This window comes from Artemia franciscana, chromosome 7, assembly GCF_032884065.1.
Source record: "Artemia franciscana chromosome 7, ASM3288406v1, whole genome shotgun sequence".
NCBI classification, from domain to species: domain Eukaryota; kingdom Metazoa; phylum Arthropoda; class Branchiopoda; order Anostraca; family Artemiidae; genus Artemia; species Artemia franciscana.
Window position 1 is genome coordinate 60,939,451 of NC_088869.1, and position 15,981 is coordinate 60,955,431.

At 34.3% G+C, this 15,981-nt stretch overlaps 2 protein-coding genes and 1 long non-coding RNA gene across 5 annotated transcripts in view; 1 reads left to right on the plus strand and 2 right to left on the minus strand.

Moving 5' to 3' along the window:
* The window catches only part of LOC136029562 (E3 ubiquitin-protein ligase HECTD1-like), a 484,457-nt gene that overhangs the window by 315,690 nt on the left and 152,786 nt on the right, over positions 1-15,981 (minus strand). The window lies entirely within an intron of this gene.
* LOC136029563 (uncharacterized) overlaps positions 1-15,981 on the plus strand; it is a 384,714-nt gene that overhangs the window by 100,918 nt on the left and 267,815 nt on the right. The gene's annotated exons all lie outside the window — the stretch shown is intronic.
* Positions 1,356-14,325, minus strand: LOC136028643 (uncharacterized). The gene is made up of 3 exons (XR_010617856.1): positions 14,052-14,325; positions 8,175-8,690; positions 1,356-2,748 (listed from the first exon to the last, which is right to left on the minus strand). It is a non-coding gene; the product is annotated as an uncharacterized LOC136028643 (long non-coding RNA).

Consider the following 15,981-nt stretch of genomic DNA (forward strand, 5'->3'; position numbering starts at 1 on the left):
GAATTTTCTACTTTTTGCTAGAAGAGATTCGGGTTTATATATTTTTCCCCCAGGCACAAGAAAATTTCTATTGGAAATTTTACACGGAAAGCGAGAAAGGATTTCTTGTCAAACGCATAAATGTAGGTCACCCTTAAGATTGAAATGAACAAAGCTTCAATTATGAATCTGTTTTCTTTAAACAGACTGAAGGGGCAAACCTCCCAGCTATGACAAATTCAATCTCACTTTTGGCCTCTTTCCTTTTCAAGGGGGACTTTCTTTGTGTTTTTTTCAGCCAAGTAAAAACAGTAGGGACCGGATCAGGTATAAGTGACCTTCCACTTAGCCTACATACCCAGGGGAAAATCATGCAGCTATACTAATAATTGGTACATTTTTTGTTGTTCATATTTTTGACTTACAAGTAAAGTGAACATACCCCTTGATGCCTTTTTTTATGTTCTTTACAAAAATAATAAGTGCTTCAATTGCAAATTCAAATTTAAGCACTTTTTGAGCTCTTGAAAATGACCCAAATATACCCAAATAGTTTTTGGGTAGAAAAAAAAAACTTAAAACATTGGTCTCAAACTTACTGTTTCATTATTAATCCCTTTTTTAAATGTTATATAATCCATGAGCACTGATTTTCCACAATTAAGTTGGATTAATGAATTTTACAATATTATGCTGTTTTCTTCTTTTTTGATGCCAAATTTTCAATTAAAGCATGTGTTTTTGGTAATTTTTGACAAAATAATGTATGTTTTTCACTGCCAAAATTTGTTAGGTTAGGTAAGGTCAAAAAGTGCTTAAACTTGAATTAGAAATATAAGCAATTATTATGTTTGTAAAGAACATACAAAAAGGCATCAAGTGGTATATTAACTTTATTTGTAAGTCAAAATATGAACAACAAAATTTTACCCCTAACATGCCTATATTGCAAATTATGTATTTCCAATGCATTCTGCCACCTTTTACTTGTTTTTCCAGTTTTTGTTTTGCCACAGTTGCTTCAATTAACAGATACTAGGGTTGAGGGATAGATTGGCAGAATCAATAGCAAATATGTAATTTCAGCTATAGATTTTCATATTAGGAGGGCTGAGGCTAAAGTAGAGCAGGGCTGCATGTAGAATGTGTTAACTATAATTATTATGTAAGTTACAAAGAATCACCTTTTTTCAACAGGTTTTCTTATATAGGCTTACAGGTCCCTCTCTTCAGTTATACCACATCAAGCATTATATACCCAGAGAAGAATAAGTAGCAAAAAGCTATATATACATAAGCACATGTTATTTATCTATGACTTCTCTAGTGCTGAACTATAACCCCTTAGTAATATTGACAAGAAATGAGTATCAGAAAAAAAGAAATATAGTCTAAATGGCTATCAGGAACTGGATATAGACTAAAGGGGGCCAAAAACGGGGTTATATAATTGGAGTTAAGGTGGTGGTTTTTTTTGCGAAATAAACACTTCCCTGGCTAATTTAGGACTTGAAATTGATTAGTCTACTGAAATTTTCCTATCCTATGCAATTGAAATATTTTTCCCTTTTCAGAGCATTAAGACAATTTACTACAATAAAAAATATCAGAAGCATCATAAATGGAATGACTAAAAAAAGGTAAATGAAAACCACAATTTGCAATCTTACACTTAAACTTCTGGCCACATAAATTGTATTAGGCTACCCAGCTCTGAAATAATTGCTGAGGGTGTATTTGCCTGTAAAATTAGAAACAGGCCCGAAGCCCCAGACTTTTCCTTGTCAGAACTTCACATAGCATTCAAGCAATATAATATATTTTACATGGGAAAAATGTTGTTATTCTCGTAGTTATCCATAGCGTTTCAAGTGACACGTGGCCGGGTAAGTATTTGTTGTTATCTTTTAGGGGGTTACACCCTTATAAGTGGAAATGCAATCGGACAAGTAAAAGAACACGGGGTGGGTTAACCTTATTAGGTTGTATTAGGTAGCCAAATAAATTAGGGTAAAAATAAATTAGGTTAACCTAAAGAATCTTTAGGTTAAAAATAAAATAATTTTAGTTCTGAAATGAAATCTCATGATTTATTTTAGCTAAGCATTTCTCAGCATAGCAACCGTCAGCGTTACCCCCTTAAGACAAAACAAAGGCCAAAATTACAATTTTAGATAATAAACAATGCCCATCTGGAACTCCTGAATATCTCAATTAATAGCCATATTCATTGGTCAATTCAATATTTTGCCTATTGCTGCCAAAATCATCTGCTCCTACACCAAGCTCATGTATTTCTTCATTAGATAAGATGTACAGTTGTTGTAGGACAGTAATGACACCCATTAAATCTGTCAGCAACTCTTCTTCCATAGGTGGTTCTGGCTCTGATTCCTGTCTTTCTGAGTAAGTTATAGTATAATTGGGCTCCCATATTTTTCTCATTTTATCCTGCCTAGAAGACGGGGTCTTGTTCATCAGCTGCTGACAAGCTTTAAAGTTTGACCAACGATCAGTGTAAAGAGGGAGCTCAATTTCAGGGGAGCCAGGGTATCCTGGACCTTTCAACACCAGTCGCAGTTTTGTTGCTTGGTCGTCAATGGCCATTTCTTGTTCTGTCGCTTCATAGCCTGGAGTGGGAATTTCTATATCAGAGGCCTGGTGGACGTTGATTCTTTCTGACCTTGGGTCAAATGTTGGTATCGAAGCGGAAAATTGCCGCTTTAATACAAATTCATCATCCCAGCCATTGCACTTGGAAACTCGAATCTAGAAATTAATTTCAGTTTAATTAAAAGTTTCTATTGCTACTGGGAATACAGGAAAAAAGCGCTTATCCAAGCTAAATATTCCTTATATACGCGTTAAGGCCCAATTCCTGGTCTATATAGCGAGGGCTACTACCTGTTCAGAATAAATCAATAAAAATTTAGAAATTTTTTTTCAGCTCACCCTAGGAAGACTTACAAAGTATCTCAAAAACCTTAAAACTTCTTCTTTATTTCTTGATAAAATTTCCCAATTTAAATTAAGAACATGGTTTAGGTATGTGTGCTCAGCGCTAATCAATTAGTCACTAGCCTGGAAAAGTCAGAAATTAAGGTTTTAAGGAGAATTCAAAAGTCTGTAAACCGTTCAAAGGGTCCTTAAATCCGTCACTTAAAGCACATGGTAGTAGACTTAGAGCAACAGCGTCCACGAATCGTGGTTGATCAATATAAATATATAATTTTTACTTCCATACCAAATCCTGAGACTTTTATATTTTGCATTAATCAATTGTTAGATTAAGTGTTGCCCGAGCGTTTGAATGTTGATTGAAATTTACGAGGGCTACAAATTGTTAAGATAATTCAAGAAACATTTTCGACCAATTTTTACATCACCTTAGGAGCACTGAAAAAAAAATCAAACTAAAAAAAAAACTTTTATATATATATATATATATATATATATATATATATATATATATATATATATATATATATATATCCTTGATCCAAGACAAATTTTCCACACTACAGTTAATCTAAGATTCTGGTTTTTAAAAAGCCCACCTAAATATCCCTTTTTGAATGGACTGAAACTTTTGATTGAAAATCGATATTGTCATTTATCAAGAGCCGGAACAAGTTTATTTTCCCGTTTGTTAGAGATGAGAGACCAAATAAAGAATAAGGCAAAAACAACCCCTCATTGTGAATAGATACAAGTTATACAAGTTAACCACTGCTACTTACATTAAAAAAAAAAAAATAAAATAAAGATGGTTCTTTCAGAACCATTATTCTAATATCTTGTTTGTTTGTGGTGAGTATCATCCCTATCACTAGTTTCTTTTTTTCTGCAATTAACCCCTATTTTTTTCATCTTCTTATTCTTCTTTCTCTTTACGAAAAATTTACATTTTGTTGTTGTTGTTGGATTACTTCTTATAAAGGAGTTATGAGGGAAGCTTTGAGTTTTGCCGTGATATAAGTTGATATGTGTAAATCGTGCTATATTGGTTCAAATAAAACTAATATTGTCAATTTAAATAAAACTGGTCAAATCATTATCTTAAGAAAATAATAAAAAGTTGAACCCATTCAGTTTTAATTATTCAATATTATTATGTTTTCTACTTTTTTGATGCCAAATTCTCAATTAAAGTATGTGTTTTTGGTCATTTTTGACAAAATAATGCATGTTTTTCACTGCCAAAATTTGTTAGGTTAGATAAGGTCAAAAAGTGCTTAAATTTGAATTAGAAATATAAGCAATTATTATGTTTGTAAAGAACATACAATAAGGGCTAAGAGCTCATATGACACTTGTGACTAGGTCGAAAGAGCCAACAGCTCATATGGTATGAGCTCTAGCAAAATTCTAAGAATCAATGGATTTCTTTAAAAAGAAAATCAGAGGCTTAATGCCGGTCGGGATTTAAAATAAGAGCTCTGAGTCACGAAGTCCTTCTATATATCAAAATTCATTAAGATCCGATCACCCACTCGTAAGTTAAAAATACATCAATTTTTCTAATTTTTCCTCTCCCTTCAGCCCCCAGATGGTCGAATCGGGGAAACAACTTTATCAAGTCAATTTTTGCAGCTCCTTGACACGCCTACAAGTTTTCATCGCCCTAGCACGTCCAGAAGCACCAAACTCGCCAAAGCACTAAACCCCACCACCTAACTCCATCAAAGAGAGCGGATCCAGTCCGGTTACGTCAATCACGTATCTACGACATTTATAAGCGTTTTTCAAGATTTCCAATTTCCCTCTCCAACTCCTCCCAAAGTCAAAATATCTGGCTGGGATTTGAAATAAGAGCTCTGAGACATAAGTTCCTTCTAAATATAAAATTTCATTAAGATCCGGTCACCTGTTCTTATATTAAAAATACCTCAATTTTTCTGATTTTTCCGATTTAACAACCCCCAGCTCCTCCAAAGAGAACGGATCTGTACCAATTATGTCAATCTCGTGTCTATATCTTGTGCTTATTCTTCCCATCAAGTTTCATCCTGATCTTTCTACTCTAAGGGTTTTCCAAGATTTCCGGTTTCCAAGATTTCTATTCCCCCCCCTTCAACCCTCTATGTCCCTGGATCCGATTCGAATTCAAAATGGAGCACTGAGAAATAAGATTCTTCCATATATCAAGTTTCATTAAGATCCGATCACTCATTCGTAAGATACCTCGATTTCCAAGTTTTCCAAGAATTTCGGTTTCCCCCTCCAACTCCCTTCAGTGTCACCATATCTGGTCGAGATTTAAAAATAAAGTTCTAAAGCACAAGATCCTTCTAGATGTCAAATTTCATTAAGATCTGATCACCCGTTCGCAAGTTACAAATACCTCATTTTTTCTAATTTTTTCGAATTACACCCCCCCCCCAACTCTACCAAAGAGAGCGGATCCGGTCCGGTTATGTCAGTTACCTATCTTGGACTTGTGCTTATTCTTTCCAGAAAAGTTTCATCCTCATCTCTCCGCTTTAAGAGTTTTCCAAGTTTTCTCCCCCCCCCCCTCTAATGACAGTGGATCCGGTCGGGATTTTAAATAAGAGATCTGAGTTTCGAGGTCCTTCTAAATATGAAATTTCTTTCAGATACGATCACTATTTTGTAAGTCAAAAATACCTAATTTTTTAGAATTAACCCTCCCAACTCTTTCAAAGAGAACAGATCCGTTCCGGTTATGTCAATCCCGTATCTAGGACTTGTCCTTATTTTTCCCACCAAGTTTCATCCCGATCCCTCCATTCTAAGCGTTTTCCAAGATTTTAGGTTCCGCCCCCCAACTTGCCCTTCACCGAATCCGGTCGGAATTTAAAACAAGAGCTCTGAGACACGATATTCTTCTAGACATCAAATTTCATTAAGATCCGATCGCTCCTTCGTAAGTTAAAAATACCTCATTTTTTTTCAGAATTAACCCTCCTCTCCCAACTCCCCCGATAAGAGCGGATTCGTTCCGGTTATTTCAATCACGTATCTAGGACTTACGATTATTTTTACCATCAAGTTTCATCCCGATCCCTCCACTCTAAGCGTTTTAAAAGATTTTAGCCCCCCCCCCAACTTCCCCCAATGTCATCGGATCCCATCAGGATTTAAAAGAAGAGCTCTGAGACATGATATCCTTCCAAAAATCAAATTTCATTAAAATCCGATCAGTCCTTCGTAAGTTAAAAATACCTCATTTTGCTAATTTTCATAATTAACCCCCCGCCCCCCAACTTCTCCAAACAGAGCAGATCCGTTCAAGTTATGTCAATCACGTATCTAGGACTTGTGCTTATTTTCCCGACCAAGTTTCATCCCAATCCCTCAACTCTAAGCGTTTTCCGAGATTTTAGATCTCCCCTCAATTCCCCCCAACGTAAACGGATCCAGTCAGGTTTTAAAATAAGAGCTCTGAGACACGATATTCTTCCAAAGTTGAAGTTTCATTAAGATCCTATCACTCCTTCGTAAGTTAAAAATGCCTCATTTTTTCCAATTTTCAGACTTACCCCCCCCCCCCCCCCCCAACTCCCCCAAACAGAACAGATCCATTCCAGTTATGTCAATCACGTATCTAGGGCTTCTGCTTATTTTTTCCCCCCGAGTTTCATCCCGATCCCTCCATTCTAAGCGTTTTCCAATATTTTAGGTCCCCCCCCGAACTCCCCCAATTTCAGCAGATCTGGTCGGAATTTGAAATAAGAGCTCTGAGAAACGATATCCTTCGAAACATAAAATTTTATTAAGATCCCATCACCGGTTCGTAAGTTAAAAATACTTTATTTTTTTCTATTTTTTCCGAATTAACCGACAAACCCACCCCCTCCTCCTCCCAGACGGTCAAATCGCGAAAACCATTATTTCTAATTTAATCTGGTCCGGTCCCTGATACGCCTGCTAAATTTCATCGTCCTAGCTTACATAGAAGTGCCCAAAGTAGCAAAACCAGGACAGACAGACAGACAGACCAACAGAATTTGGGATTGCTATATGTCACTCGGTTAATACCAAGTGCCATAAAAAGGCATCAAGTGGTAAATTCACTTTATTTGTAAGTCAAATGTGAATAACAAAAAATTTACCCCTAACATGCCTAATTTGCAAATTATATATTTCCAATGTATTCTGCCACCTTTTACTTGTTCTTCCAGTTTTTGTTTTGCCACAGTTGCTTCAATTAACAGGTACTAGGGATGAGGGATAGATTGGCAGAATCAATAGGAAATATGTAATTTCAGCTATAGATTTCCATATTAGGAGGATTGGGGCTAAAGTAGAGCAGGGCTGCATGTAGAATGTGTTAGCTATAATTATTATGTAAGTTACAAAGAATCACCTTTTTTCAACAGGTTTTCTTCTATAGGCTTACAGGTCCCTCTCTTGAGTTATACCATATCAAGCATTATATACCCAGAGAAGAATAAGTAGCAAAAAGCTATATATACATAAGCACATGGTATTTATCAATGACTTCTCTAGTGCTTAACTATTACCCCTTAGTAATATTGACAAGAAATGAGTATCAGAAAAAATGAAATTTAGTCTAAATGGCAATCAGGAACTGGATATAGGCTAAAGGGGGCCAAAAACAGTGCCGTATAATTGGAGTTCAAAGAAGGTGGTGATTTTTTAGTGAAATAAACTCTTCCCTGGCTAATTTAGGACTTAAATTGATTAGCCTACTGAAATTTTCCTATCCTATGCAATTGAAATATTTTTCACTTTTCAGAGCATTACTAATCATTAAAAAGTATCCAAAGCATCTTGAATGGAATGACTAAAAAAAGGCAAATGAAAACCAAAATTTGTATTTTGTATAACAAAATAAGTATTTGTTGTTATCTTCTAGGGGGTTAGACCCGGATAAGTGGAAATATAAGTGGAAATGCAATCGGACAAGTAAAAGAACACGGGGTAGGTTAACCTTATTAGGTTATATTAGGTCAGCCAGATAAATTAGGCTAAAAATAAATTAGGTTAACCTAAATAATCTTTAGGTTAAAAATAAACTAATTTCAGTTCTGAAATGAAATCTTATGGTTTATTTTAGCTAAGCATTTCTCAGCATAACAACCGTCAGCGTTACCCCTTAAGGCAAAACAAAGGCCAAAAATACAATTTTAGATAATAAACAATGCCCATCTGGAACTCCTGAATATCTAAATTAATAGCCATATTCAATGGTTGATTCAATATTTTACCTTTTGCTGCCAAAATCATCTGCCCCTACACCAAGCTCATGTATTTCATCATTAGAAAAGATGTACAGTTGCTGTAGGAAAGTAGCGACACCCATTAAATCTGACGGCATCTCTTCTTCTATAGGTGGCTCTGGCTCTGATTCCTGTCTCTGAGTAAGTTATAGTCTAAGTGGGCTCCCATATTTTTCTCATTTTATCCTGCCTAGAAGACTGGGTCTTGTTCATCAACTGCTGACAAGCTTTGAAAATTGACCAACGATCATTGTAAAGAGGGAGCTCAATTTCAGGGGAGCCAGGGTATCCTGGACCTTTCAACACCAGTCGCAGTTTTGTTGCTTGGTCGTCAATGGCCATTTCTTATTCTGTCGCTTCATAGCCTGGAGTGGGAAATTCTATATTAGAGGTCTGTTGGACGTTGATTCTTTCCGACCTTGGGTCAAATGTTGGTATCGAAGCGGAAAATTGCCGCTTTAATACAAATTCATCATCCCAGCCATTGCGCTTGGAAACTCGAATCTAGAAATTAATTTCAGTTTAATTAAAAGTTTCTATTGTTACTGAGAATACCGGAAAAAAGCGCTTGTCCAAGCTAAGTATTCCTTATATACGCGTTAAGACCCAATTCCTGGTCTATATAGCGAGGGCTACTGCCTGTTCAGAATAAATCAATAAAAAATTTAGAATTTCTTTTTCAGATCACCCTACGAAGACGTACAAAGTATCTCAAAAACCTTAAAACTTCTTCTTTATTTCTTGATAAAAATTTCCCAATTTAAATTAAGAACATGGTTTAGGTATGTGTGTTCAGCGCTAATCAATTAGTCACTAGCCTGGAAAAGTCAGAAATTATGGTTTTAAGGAGAATTCCAAAGTCCGTAAACCGTTCAAAGGGTCCTTAAATCCGTCACTTAAAGCACATGGTAGTAGAGTTAGAGCAACAGCGTCCACGAATCGTGGTTGATCAATATAAATTTAAAATTTTTACTTCCTTACCAAATCCTAAGACTTTTATATTTTGCATCAATCAATTGTTAGATTAAGTGTTGCCCAAGCGTTTGAATGTTGATTGACCCTTGAAATTTATGAGGCTACAAATTGTTAAGATAATTCAAGAAACATTTTCGACCAATTTTTACATCACCTTAGGAAAACTGAAAAATAATCAAACTAAAAAAAAACTTTATATATATATATATATATATATATATATATATATATATATATATATATATATATATATATATATATATATATATATATATATATATATATATATATCCTTGATCTAAGACAAATTTTCCACACTTAACTACAATTAATCTAAGATTCTGGTTTTTAAAAAGCCCACCTAAATATCCCTTTTTGAATGGACTGAAACTTCTGATTGAAAATCGACATTGTCATTTATCAAGATCCGGAACAAGTTTATTTTCCCGTTTGTTAGAGATGAGAGACCAAATAAAGAATAAGGCAAAAACAACCCCTCATTGTGAATAGATTCAAGTTATCGAGATTAGTGAGTAAATAACCACTGCTACTTACATTAAAAAAAAAAAATAAATAAAGATGGTTCTTTCAGAACCATTATTCTAATATCTTGTTTGTTTTTGGTGAGTATCATCCCTATCACTAGTTTCTTTTTTTCTGCAATTAACCCCTATTTTTTCCCTCTTCTTATTCTTTCTTTCTCTTAAAATTTACATTTTGTTGTTGTTGGTTTACTTTTTATAACGGAGTTATGAGGGAAGCTTTGAGTTTTGCCTTTCTGTTTGCTTTGATATAAGTTGATATGTGTAAATCGTGCTATGTTACTTCAAATAAAACTAATGTTGTCAATTCAAGTAAAACTGGTCAAATCATTATCTTAAGAAAAAAAAATAAAAAGTTGAATCCATTCAGTTTTAATCTCGGTTTAAATTTTTAAAATTTCTATTTTTTTATACTAATTTATTTATTTTTATTTATTTATTTTATTAAATTCTATTTTAAAATTATTTTTTTCTGTAAACCGAAAGGACTGAATTCAGACACCCTAAAAATTGTTGAACCCAGATATTTTAGACAAAAATTCGAGTAGAAACATTTGGAAACTTTTCAAACTGACACATCGCCAGTGGAAAGCAAAACCACGCATCTACGTTACAAAACTGTATTACAAAACATTTCCACACAACTATATAACTTTAAGTGAAAATAACCAGTCAAGCTAGATAGAAATTTAATTCAGGTATGTACCAACTGTCTTCCACTAGCAAAACTTGGAGAGGTTTTAATTTTCTAAAAGACTATGAACTTTCCCACTGATACTGGGGTAGACTGGGCCATTCTCTTTTTAGGTGTTACGAACGTGGAAATTTAAGGGGATATTTGTTTAACAGTGGTAATGATGAGATGCTACCGAGGACCTTAAACCCACCTCTCCTAGATGCACAGTGACAGGTCCTCGAATCAGAACAAATCTCTCAAACAAGTCTTACAATATATATATATATATATATATATATATATATATATATATATATATATATATATATACATATATATATATATACATATATATATATATATATATATATATATACTAGCTGTTGGGTTGGCGCTACGCGCCATATTAGTTACGCGCCATTGTAGTTGTGTCCCTGTGTCCCATCTGTGAATATAGATAGATATATATATATATATATATATATATATATTTTTAACTACGTAAAGCTTGCGAATATACAACATTCTTGGCTGTCCCATTGTCTGTGCATATAAATAGATTGTCTGGTTTACTGACTCTTGAACATGCAACACATAATTGTCCATGGGAAAAACAATCTGTATTCAGATCTATACCTCATTATTCTAATGATTGCCCTTGAGCTTTGTTGATGGTGATTGCTAATCGAACATTCCCTGTGTCCCTGTCGTCATTTATATATCCCCATGTGCCCCCCGCTGTCCCCGTTGTTGTTGTTTCCCTTTGTCCCGGTCGTCATTTGTGTCCCGGTGCTTTGTTGATGGTGATTGCTAATCGAACATTCCTTGTGTCCCGGTCGCTTTCTCTTTGAGCGTCCCGGTCGTCATTTATATTCCCTATGTCCCGGTTTCCCGGTCGTCATTTGTGTCCCGATGTCCCGATGTGTAATTTCGTCAATCAACAATCATGACGTCAGTCGACACACAAACATGACGTCACTCGACATACACACACAGACAACTTATTTATATATATATATATATATATATATATATATATATATATATATATATATATATATATATATATATATATATATATATATATATATATATAATATATATATATATATATATATATATATATATATATATATATATATATATATATATATATATATAATAATAAAATGAAATAAATAAAAAAAAGCAGCTTCATGTCTGGAACAAGTTCTTTCATACAAAATACCGTAATGTTAAACAAAATCAATGAAGTTCTAACCTGCAAGTTCCACTTTCTTAGAGCTGATTTGACATAGCCACGAGCATGTCTGAGCGTATATGCTGACGGGATGAGCCATAGACCGAGATCGATGGCAAACCATGCTCGTCTATCGTCATTAGTATGGCAATTCAATGGAGAGGAATCCCTGCTTAGTATACATTCAAGCTTCACATATGGTAAACTACGACCCTCTGAGCTGCTTACTATCACTAATTTGCATTTTCAGGAGTTACCCAGTCAGATACAGTTCTAAAAATAAACAAAATATTGACTCAATAGAGGTAGACAGAGAAAATAAAAGAGGAAACATTAATTAATGAGGCTGATTTGGCCAGATCTGACAAAAAGGAAAATGACATGAATTGACCAGAAAATTGACTTGACAAGAATTGGCTAAGCCAATTTAGATTAACTGAATTATCAAAAATGAAAAAAGAGAACATTGGCATTTCGTATTGTATACGAGCTGTATTCTGAGCAGTTAATCGTTTTTGCCATTTCAAATTATATACAAGTATTGTTTTGAGCGATTAGGCACTTTGTATTTGTGTCGTTTAAAATTTAATTTTTTTTTCATGTTATTTTTCTTTTTTCCTTTATTTACCCTGCTTCTTTTTATATGTCTACAACTGAACAAAAACATATTGATTTTATTGTGTTATTAATTTGATTATTAAAGACGACAGGCTATCTTCTGACATTAAACTGGTTAGGGAATGACAAAACGGAAATGGTGTGAATAAATTCAGAGTGACTGCATTGTTGCAGTCAGAGTGATTGGTAGAAAATACCTAAAGCAAACACATTGCTAATTCTGTGATTGCAGACAAAGAAAATAAAAGACAAAGGTTAATTTACCAGACTGAATTGGCTAGCAATGACTTGATATGAATTGTCCAAATATTGCTGTGACTAAACATTCTGTCAATTCAGATTCACTGAATTGGTAGATAATATATAAAGCAAAACAAAAATATTGATTCAGAATTGGCATAAAATGAATGAAGCAAAACAAGAATTTTGAGTCAATGCTTACAGAAAGAGAAAAGGTTGATTATGATACTAAATTTGCAATAAATGACGAAAAAAATATAAAAAGAGACTAGGAACCCTGACTAAATGTAGAAAGAAAAAAAGTGGTAGATATTTGTAATCAATATTATCAGCAACACCTTGAAAAATGCCACACTTAAGGCAATGAACACGGGTCGTAAATACCAGTAAAAACACCTACCGATTCTGTTTACTATTTTAAAACAGTTTTATTTCACCAATATACTACTCATATTTGTTCACGACAAGCTGTATTGCATGTATCTTGTAAATGTTTGTTTTTACGAAACAAGTTTATTTAATTACATTTACTTAAGTTTATTGATGTTTAGTTTTGTACAGCGTTCGGTTTGTTATTTGTTTATGTTTAAGTTTTGTTTGTAATATTTTCACATTTTTATTTTGTACATTTTATTGACTTTTGTTACTTTGAATATGCGATGAAGATGAATCGTGTATATCAGTCAGAAATGCTCACCAGTTTCTGTTTTCTATATTTGCCAAGTCCAAATGGTTCGTTCCTCCTTTTTTACTTATGAGAGAAAAAGGCCTAAAGACTAAAAAGAAGAATTGGAAAGCCTTATCTTTATTACTAGGGCTCGATTTATGTCGGTAAGACAGGTCGGACTTCGACCAGGGCAAATTTTTAGGGTTGAACTAAAATTGGAAGATTTGCTTAAAGGTTTAGTGGCTTACAAAAAAAAAGGTGTGAAAACTACTTTATAAATTGCTGAAATATTGTCATTATAATTCGTTAAAAACATGAAATTTAATAATTTTTATGATATACATTTCTGATCCTTAGTCTAAAAGTGTTTCAGTGTAAGGCTTTGCTAATGTAACCATAAACCAGTATTCACCATATTAGTCACCATTTAAACACCACTTGTTAACTTGTAGAGCCACCCTAAACCAGTCAGCCCAATTATAACTTAGCCATAGGAAATTATTATCCTTTACTATAATTATTAGTAATCATGACATAACGAAGCGTGAAAAAGCCTTCAAAAAAATTAGATATTAAAGCCATTGGTTTAAATAAACTCGGTTAACTGCATATAAAAAGCCAAAAAATAAAATCAGGCCGGCTAAACATCATACAAGTGATCAAGGAATGTTTGTCCACTTGACTTCCGCTTTTCCGTCATTCAATAGTTCTTTGTTTTTTGTTTTTTTTTTTGTATTTAGAAATGAGGTAACATTTTAAATTAATAATCGTTGACTAACTTGTAAAACAAAATTTGACACAAGGAAAGGAAAAAAAAATTACAAGGCACAATCCAGGGGTTTTGAGGACTGTAGTCTTTTAAAGGGAATTCTACTGTAGATTGCAGCTATAAATCAACCCTACTTACTTTCTATTTGTGCCAATCCAATAAATAATACCATTTTGGTTGAAGTCACTATTGGGCCAAAATGTAACAGGTGGCCCTTCCTTCAGCCTCTTAACAAAATTCAATTGAGATCTCTCTGCATCATACCATTGTTTAGCAACCATTTTTAGAAGATGCTTTTCAAGCTGACCAATAGTAGCTAGGGGTTCCATTTTAAGGCACCGTCCAGTGCGACCCGTGGGATTCATCTCACCAGGAGCTCTCTCTAACCGGAAACGTAAACGACGAGTTAAAATCTAAAATAGATTAAAATATTCATGACCTAAAATCTTTTTAGAGGTAACTGAACTGAATTAGAAATTAAATACAAGTCAGCCACGAAAAGAAACCTAAGAAAGCGCTCAATAAATTTTGAAGTCAGATGTAGTTTTTCCGGCAAACCATTGAGGGCCAAAGAAAAAGCGTGTCGCCTCCAAATAGGATGGGTGGTGGCGATGAGGAAGGACTTAAGGGAGACTGGAACCTCTTTGGAGTGTGCAAAGAGGAGAGCCGTGCCTGAAAGTAGATTGAGATGGAGTAGTAGCGTGCATATGGCAAACCATTAAGGGCCAAAGGAAAAGCACGTCAGCTCCAAATGGGGTGGGTGATGATGGCAAGGAAGGACTTAAGGGAGACTGGAACCTCTTTGGAGTGTATAAAGAGGAAAGCTTTGATTAGATTGGGATAGAGTAGTAGCGTGCATATGCCTCAGGTGGCTTGATACTGCAGTGAGCTGTTAGTAGTAGTAGCCATAGCATGTGCTAAATACTTAGGCAAACTGGCTGATTTGAGATAAGAGGGAAAATAATGGTACGACTTATCAGGGGTGCACAAGCCCCCTTGACGGGTTCTTGAATGTGAATGCAAAATTCTAATGTAAACCCCAGTAAAATTGTATACATAGTTGTAATCTAAAAATTAGGTTTTAATTGAAAATCTGCTTTCAGGAAGAACCAGACTGTGGAGTAAACTCGAGTGGGAATTCAACAAAAGACAGCTTTATAAGCATGAATTAAGTCTATGACAGAGATGTTTGTGATTAAATCAAGTTTATAATAAAGATGAATATGATCAAAAACCGTCTGATTCTGCAAATAATCAGGGGGAGGGCGAAATTGAATCCCTTTGGTGGGGACTGGGGTGAACTTAAAAAAAATTCCAAAAATCGACACTAAAATATCAACGTGTATCCCGTTTGACCAATGGTAACCGTAATTGACATTGGAAAATTATAAGACCATAAAAACAGTTCTCTTTAACAAAACACAAACATTCGACCATCACAAAACATACAACATACAATAAAAAATCCCAGTATTCCAGAGTGGCAGTAACATACGGAATAGTAAGTTTGAAAATTTATCAAAAATAGAGTAGGAGAAGAATCAAAGAAAGAAAAAGAATGTCACACGTACAAAAAGACAGTATTTCAGTAGCTTCCAAAATAGTAGGAGTTGGAAAAATTCGCAAAAAAGAGTAAGAGAAGAATCAAAGAGAGGAAAAGAGACTCAGAGTTGAAAAAAAATAGCAAAAAAAGAGTAGGAAAAGAATAAAAGAGAGGAAAAGAGACTCAGAGGGAGAGAATACACAACTGGAGGCTATTTATAGTGCAGACAAGTTATACATACAAATAGACAGTATTTCAATAGCTTCCAAAATAGTAGGAGTTGGAAAAATTAGGAAAATAGAGTAAGAGAAGAAACAAAGAAAGAAAAAGACTCACAGGGAGAGAATACACAACTGGAGGCTATTTATAGTGCAGACAAGTCATACATACAAATAGACAGTATTTCAGAAGCTTCCAAAATAGTAGGAGTTGGAAAAATTAGCAAAATAGAGCGAAGAAGAATCAAAGAAAGAAAAAGAGACTCACAGGGAGAAAATACAGAACTGGAGGCTATTTATAGTCCAG